The following is an 8,666-nucleotide window of genomic DNA, read 5'->3' on the forward strand; positions in this document are numbered from 1 at the left end:
TACAATTAAGTCCTCCTCACCCCCAACACATGCTGTGTGAGAATGATTGCACCACAAACAGCTCCAAATGAGCACAAGGACTAAAAATCGCTCTAGAAACTTGATGATCAGGACTCAGCACACTGAAGGGAGTGCAGGAAAATTTGCCAGCATGAGCTGTCAGGGGATGCTGTTTCACTGGGAATATTCGCTGTAGAGAAAGCTAGTTTTTTACACAGCAAGAAATTGATGATTCTTGGCTGAAAATACCAACAGCTTGTAAGAAAAGTAACTTGATTTTTCTGTGATGTAGAAAAGCTGAACTTCAAAAGGCAAATATCCACCAATAATATTTCTTGTTGCTCTATGATGTCAGTACTCAAACAGGATGAAAAGGATAGTCTATTCAAATGTGTAAAGTTTTTGCAGTCTGAGATAGGTTAGCAGATTTAATGAATAAAGAATTATGAATCAGTGTGCCATATTGGGACTATTTGTAACACAGCACTTCTGGACTCCACATCAATTCCCTATTTTAGAAATAAGGCCAGGTGTAATTATAGGATCTGTGAATTGGGCTAGTGTCTGAATTTCTGTAGTTTTCTGAAGCAATATTCTGTCTGAATCAAGAAACACAAGTTAAATTTTACTTGAGAGAGAAAAAAAGCTCTCATACTGTAATATCTAAAACAGTGCTTATATTAAAAACTGTTATTTCTTACTATGATATTTTATTGAAATGTGGAAATAATAAATCAATACTAACCAGTTTAGGGCTATTGTCTAATGTTCCGGAAGCAAAACTAGGCTTCTAGGGCGATCACTTTGAGAGAAACTGCACACCTAAGCCTTAATAAAGAGATTTAAGGAAGTGTAGGAAGAATTTAGTGTCTGTTTTCCTGGCTTGCTGACGGCATTTGGTTTTGTTTGCAGCCGGGGTGCCTGGGCCGGCGGGGATGGCGGGGATGTCGGCCCGGGCCCCGACAGGTGTCATTTTTCAAACCTGTTTTCAAAGCTGTTTCTCAAACCATATTCTCTTTGCACCGCCTTGCTGGAAGTGCCATTATCTTGCATTTTTGAGTGACTGTTTCATAAAACATTCCAGCTTTTTTATGTCTACTATTATGGTTATCTTGTCATTTTATTCATCATTGCGCGAGTGTCGTAACCTTTGATTAATTTTTCTCATCCCCAATATTCAAGAAACAGACCCTGAAATAATTCTCACTATTATCAGCTTGCAAGGGCAGTAGGCTATTAAAACAAACAAGCTTGACTTTGTATAATGTTGTAACTCGGGGTAGCAGAAAGGAAAGATTGAAATCCTTTTTGTGTGTGTATGGCAAGAATTTTCAGATTTCAGTAACAGCCCCCTGTGGTGGCTGTGATCTCACCTGTGGTTTGTACTTTGGGATTTCACATTCACAGAAGCCACGGAATACATTCTGGGATACACAGAAGCTGGCTGAGACATCTCACCTCAAATGCATGCTTTTTCTGTTATGTGTTCAGTCTCAGAAACATACAGCTATTTTGGAAAGAATCTTTGTCTCTGCTGACTCAGGTAATGACTAGCAAACAACTACAGCAAAATCATGTTGTATTTAATTACATCTATTTTATTTAACAATTCTTGTTTCAAAAATTAGTGACTGTAATACCACTTTTTGTGCTTCTGTCTATACCTTCATTCTCTTTAATTTAATTTATTTATTTCTCCCTTTAATCCCTCTATGTCCTTAAATCCTTTGGTTCAGCCTAATCCTTCAAATCTTATAATTACTCAAACAAAGCATTTTAACCTTGTGGCCTTTCTGGACTCTTGCCTATTGCTTATGACATGTAGGTCTTGCTTGACTAATGATGTTTACTGCTGCATTTTCTTTCCTAGGATACTCATGGAAAAATTCATATTACATAGCTCCCGTTTATAGCAGGGCTCAATGTCCCAATATTCCTATGAGTATTGGAAATATAGTAGTGGCTGCCTTCCACTCTTAGAACAATTGCTTCTTTTAGTCAGAATTTATAGTTGATGGTGTAATCGCAAATAAATAATCCTAGCAAAGCCTAGATTTTGATAATTTTGATTTCAAGTAACTATTCCCAAATTCTTTGTGTTTCTTCCAAAGTGGTTTTTTGCATACTGTGTAAGGTGTATAACCAGTTTAATTTGTCTAAGAATGACAGCACTTTGTGACACTGTGCTGGTTTGTCTGAATATTTGTCTAAACACTTAATAAACACATTATATTAATTTCTCTCAGAAGAGTCTGAATATTAGGATGAGGATGCTTGTTTATGGCATTTATAATTTTACCTGGAAGGTATTTTGTAGATAAGTAGTCATACCATTACTTACTTTATTTATTTTCATTTTTGAAAGAGGAATGAATGGACCATGCTCTGACTAAAATTAACAAGTGATTTTGTTAGCAGGAATAATATTTAAAAAGATAATGAAGAACAATTTTATATAATATTATTAAGGGGAAAAGGAAATAAAGGTATGGCAGGAAATTTGGAAAAAGGCTGCAAATTTTAATGACCTACAGTACTGAAAGAAAAAGCCCCGTTGACAATGGTGAAAGCAAATGATAATGTCATAAGGGACTTGGTTTTAGTGAGGTGTAAAAATGCAGTGGAGAAAAGAATATAAAGGCAGAAAGAGACTGAAAAGATACCAGAGTGGTAATAAGAAGAGGAGTACTAAACTGAGCATGTGAAAATACAGGAAACAAATACTTGGAATGTGAGTAATAGAAACAAATTAACGTGAAGGAATAAAGGAACTATATATGTCTATCTGTGAATTTTGTATGTATTTTAAATTATTATTAAACGTTATGATTCTAGCTGAAAAAAACCCACAATCCTGTTTTGAACATTAAGCACCTGTGTTAACAAAGAGTTCTAAACTGTTCTGAATATTTTATGCAGTAAGAAAGATACATTTCTTTGGAGACAGTGATAAGCAGAAGAGTAATGAAATCTGCAATTTTATTCTGTGTTGAGCTATTCCAAAGCTGTTGGCAGGGATACACATGCTTATAGAGGGATGTACATTGACAGCTTGAGTCCTGCAAGCTCAAACAGAGAGAGACTCTCCTTGTCATTGTTTTTATGACCTGTGAGCAAAATTCTTTAACCAATGTTTGAGCCACAGCCTCTGGCTCTCTCCCCTGTGCCTTTTATGTACAGTTAATACATCACATATTTACCAGACATACATTAAGTGATTTTTAAAAATATATACACATTACTTTAAACTGCTGAAACAAACCATAGAAGCATTTATGAAAATATGCTGGGATGACTTTTAGGCACCAGAGACTTGCACATCTGGGCCTGACACAGATTTATGGCATCACCTTTTCCAGCATGTCTTTGAAAGAAGTTCTGCCTAAGAAAATATGAATTCTCCTTATAAGGCACACTAAACTCAGCTGGAAGCAACAGAATGCCTAGAACTATTTGCTCAATATGATTTCTTGGGAGAATATTTTTTTCTGAGATTCAGTAATGGAGACTAAGCTACTGAAAATAAAATTGGTTCATAAAACATTTTTTAAAATTATTTAGAATAACCAGACTCCTAAACTCACTTTCCCATCTGACACCAAAAAGGACATAACTGTAGGTAAAAGAAGGGGGAACAAAGGGAACAAACATGATAAGTTCAGATTTCCCCCCAGTGGAGTCAATAAGAGCAGGGCTATCTCGTGGCAAAGCCTACTAGTTAACGAGGAGCACATATTTCTTGTATTCCTCAGTACAATTAGATGATTAAAGACACTATAAAGCCGCACTTAAAATGCATCTGCTGTGTCAAAATGTGTAGGTAGAGCTAATATAGGTTTTTTTTTTTTTACTAACACTGTTGGAAAAATAGGGATATTTTGGTACATGCACAGTTTTGTGCATGTGGACCAAGTAAACAAATGTCTGTATCAGCTCAGATTAACTGTGCAGTTGAATTCACCTCTGCAGGATCTTAAATAGCACAATATGCAGTGATATAAGATAAAAGAGAACAGTTAAAAGGTAGAAAGAGAAAGTAAAAATGTTGCAAATACTTAAAATTTAAGGGAAAATATTTTAACTTAGGAATGTGACAAAAATGGCACCATCTTAATACTACTGCCAGACCCCTTATTTTCCTGTTTTGTTTAGCATTTGTCACTGCTGATAAAAATGCTGTGTATTTACTGAAAATAGCCTGGACACTATATTGCTTGACTCTTTAAGAGAATTCATGGTGACTGATATAACTTTAAGCTTGCTGTTGCTTGCATGAAATTATTACAGCTGTGAAGAAAAGCTGTCAGTGAAATAAATTATTTAAGGACCAGCCATACTTGTTCATAAACGATCAGTATTGAATCCCTGCATAATAGTCATTATGCACAATGAGCTTCAGTAGTCTACCATTATCAGAGCAACAAAGCATCAGCCTGGTTTCTTCATTTTAGACCTGTTTCTTGATGTTAAATAGGAATAATGCCTTAAGCAAACAAGTTCTGTGATATTTTCCTCTTTTCACTAAATATAAGCTACAGTACCTTAACATGTAGAATTATCTGTGTCTATTCTGCAGCTTTAATCTTGCATGATCTCCATAGCTTAATCTTGCCCTGTCTTCACGGTTCTTTCATGTTGGTTAGATACCATCTTCTTATTATCTTTGTTGAAGCCTGTCAAGACAAAAAAAACCACCCCAAAACACAGGTAATTCTTCAGGGAGTTTGGATTTGATGAGTTTTTGAACCTTTACTTTTTCTGCAAGTTTAGGCTATGTCATGGACATTTTGCCACTTTACTAAATGGTAAGTAGGCAATAATAGGTTATATTTTTATAATTTAAAATCTGGCTCTATTTTTATCCTTTCTGTGTCTGTTTATTGTTCTGCAGCTGCATTTTTCAGTATTATCCTTTTTGGCTACAGTTTTTCCATTTTAGATTTTAAAAAGTTGTATATATAACTTATAGGCTGAGATTTTTTTCTTTAAGAGAAATCAGTCTTTCAGAAATCTTAATTAGTACTTTCACATTATAGACTACATATTCTGTTCTTTATATGCTTCACTTTCATGAGATACAGATTTGGAAGATCTGTAAAAAATTATTATTCTTCCTCTTTAATTGTATTTTTAAACTTTATTATATATTTTTTATTCTGTACCTGATCCTATGTATCTGTCATCCTGATTTTCCCTGCAAATAGGAGTGGGAGAGCTACTAAGCGTCTAAGGGGCTGTGTGGAAACCTCCAGATGTTGTCTGCATCTGGAGCATCCATTTATTGGGATCTGTTGCTGTGAGATTCTTTGCAACTTTCTGCAATATGAAGAATTACCTGCTCCTCATTCACATTTTAATATTGTGTTTTAAAGCATATTTAATGACAATAGAATTAAGAAATTGTCACATTATGGGATCTCAGATGATAACTCAGTTCTTATTTTGTAGTCATGTTTTGCAAAGTTTTCATTCTTTTGAACATAATGCTGCGGCTATTGATTAAAGAAAAGCTTTGTGGAGACTTCTAGAATGATTTCTGTGTTTTGCTGGTGCATTTAAAAACATAAAGATTCAAACCAGATAATTTCTGTCAATCTTTGTTAAAGAGGTGGGGCATGTTTCCCTTCAGAGTTATCTACATGATGCTCTGGACTTCATGGTAGACAATTTTTCATAAATTAATTAAAACAGTTATTCTCAAAATCAGATGCAAATAGATTATATAAGCTGTTATAAAACTGAGGTGGATGGAATTAAAATATGAAATACAACCTAAAATGCTGTGGTTGAGAAAGTATGCATCCAACAGTGTCCAAGTTAATGTGCAGCTATTAGGCTACAAATGTGTATCCAGGCATGCAAAGAAAGGACAAGGCAAGGACATGTTATTTTAACTGCAATACTGCAGTACCATACCCAAACAATCTCATAACTCTCTCTTCTCCTGTGCCTCTACTGTTTGGTTGTTTCTCACTTCCTTCAGAGTATAGACAGTTTATTTCTGGGTCCAAGTGACCTCAGAAAAATAAAAAAAAAAAAAGCCCACTATAACTCTAGTTTTGACTGTACTTGAATTCTGAGCCTGTTATTCTGCATCACTCCACACGGTGTCTTCATGGACTGTAAATCTTTAAAAATAATTCAGAAGCCAGTTCCCTTCAAATCCAGCCTTTCATTCTTCTCTTCTCTCTTGTGCATGTGTATTAACACACATCTCATGTCTGACCCATTTGTGATTTGACAAAATTTAAAGCTGTTTACTTTGAAGACTTGATTTTTTGTTTTCTGCAAGGAAGGTGAGCTAGCAAATGAATAATTTTAAGTTGCTTTAGGGAGTTGTGTTAAAATAACATGTTTTTGTTTTTGAAGGCTTTGAAGTGGTTCTCCTTTCCTTTCTAAATGCACACATTCAGAAGCAATGTTGTTCAATACATTACTGTAGGTCAGATTCCCAAATAAGAGAGTAGGATAGTGGAACAGCATGTGAAAAAATCCCTGAGAAGAAAATCTGAGGAATGGAATTTGTTCATCCTGGAGAGAAGGCAGCTTGGGGTGATGCAGTTTCAGTCTTCCAGTACTTGAAAGTGCAGCTGTGGGAGGTGCTTTCTTCTCATGCATGCACAAAGAGAGGACAAGAGGCAATAGGCACAAGTTCTTCAGAAAAAAAATCCTTCTGGACACAGGAAAGATTTTCTTCACATTGAGAACAACTAAAATCTGGAATAGGTTGCTCAGAGAAATGGTGGAAAGTTCCTCACAGGAATTGGTGAGAGCTTGGCTTGACAGAGCCCTGGGTAACCTAATCTAGATCTCTGCTTTCAGGAGTTTAGATCAGATCATCTTAACAGCCACCTTTCAACTTAGACTATTCTATGTTTGTAGGGTTGTTCTTGTTACCTAATTTATAAAGTTGAATTCTGGAAATAATCTATCTTTAAGGAGAAAATTCTAATGTTACTTTTAGTGTGCTAGGGAATTGTTGTGATGAGGAAAGCATAGTGGTATATAATATATAGAAGGAGACATAAGGAAAGACGTAGAAAGAAGTAAGACATGCAAAAAGAGTATGATCTATGGTAAGTCATCCAACCTGTCAAAATCTTTCATAGGTTCCTTCTCCCATTTTGTGACAGCATCAGTTGCAGTGAATGTCTTAGTTACTGAGAATGTGTTATAATAGAAATAAGCTTTTAAGACACTTTCCAGACCTTAGAAAGTCAGAGTAGTCACTGTTCTCACTGTTACTGGAGAAAGTATCAGTCTGCATGGGCCATCTCTTCTAGTGAGAAAACTGAAAAAAACTATTCCACCTAATCTTGGAATTCAAATATTTGATGCTTATAAAGCAGTGAAATTTTTAGTTTTGCTTTATCAAGACAAAATTATTTTCATATGTAAGAAATGCCTGGTGACCTGGGTCAGCTATGACACAAGTGAACTTTTAAAAAGTACCTTGAAATTAGAAAACCAGGATAAGAAAGCCTGGAAGTCCTCAAACAATATGAGTATAAATGCAGCATTTTAAAAGGTCAGGGTGAAGGTACATGACATTTTTCACTGAATTACTGATAATTAATAGCGATAAAAAGAAATGCCTGAACTGTCTTTTTTGGTGTAGAGAAGACACTACAAAGAATGAAGCATAAAGCATAAAACTGTAAGTAAAAGGGGAGAGGATATATTTTTAAAAATTACATCACAGCAAATTGCCAAGGAGAGTTTGGAAGCCTCAAAGAGCAGGTGTCACTGTGTCTTTTATATAGCCACTTGCTAGTCTTTCAGATCCAGAACTCTGTGTTGAATACCTCAGCTCCCTTTCAACCTCTGAGTTTTGCATTCTTTCCTGTATGGAATCACTGCAGCTCCAGCAGGAAGGGAGGACATGCTAGTGTCTAACAGAGGAGGCAGAGCTCAGAGTCAAAGCTTGTAAATATTCTTATTAACATTGTAAATAGTTTCATTGTAAAAAATCGAAAATTAACTTACATGCAAGACGGCAATTTTTAAGGCGGTAGAGTTTTCTCTCCAGGTCTTTGTTGGAATGCAAGACTAGCTGCTGCTGCTTACAATGAAAATGTTACAGTTTCTTTAGAAAAAGAAACATACAGTGATGCAAAATTCTTTCCAATGCTTCCTCCTTTTCAGATACTTTTGGGATAAACTCAGAGCAAATTAGTAATTTTGTTCATCAAAGTCCTGCTGGGAGCTGGAATAAAGAATTTTTCACAGTGGAATAAATGACAGCTTTTTCAGTGTTATTATTCAATAAGAGGTTAGGATATCATGCTTGGCATCTTTCATATTATGTTTTTGAAATCTGGTCATCAGCTGGTGCAAAAGTCTATATACAAATATCCTCATTTCTCTTGTTATATGAATTTCTATATTCTATATAATGTAAAGCAATTTTAAAATCTTAATTTATAATTTTTTCTTCTCTCACCACTTCTTTTTCATATGGGCAGACTTTTCTTCTAATTGCTTCAAGTACAGTTCTTGAGGATCTATAAGATGATTTAAACATAAGAAGATTTGAGTCTGAGGCTACATTTTTTTTTCATATTGACAATTTCCAGATCAACCTTGGTAATATGGAAATAAGGTGTAAAGGGTATGAGCTATTAATAGGTGCCACTGGTTCACAGCCAGATGCTCACAGAACCACC

Source organism: Zosterops lateralis (assembly GCF_965231275.1).
Source record: "Zosterops lateralis genome assembly, chromosome: 6".
NCBI lineage: Eukaryota > Metazoa > Chordata > Aves > Passeriformes > Zosteropidae > Zosterops > Zosterops lateralis.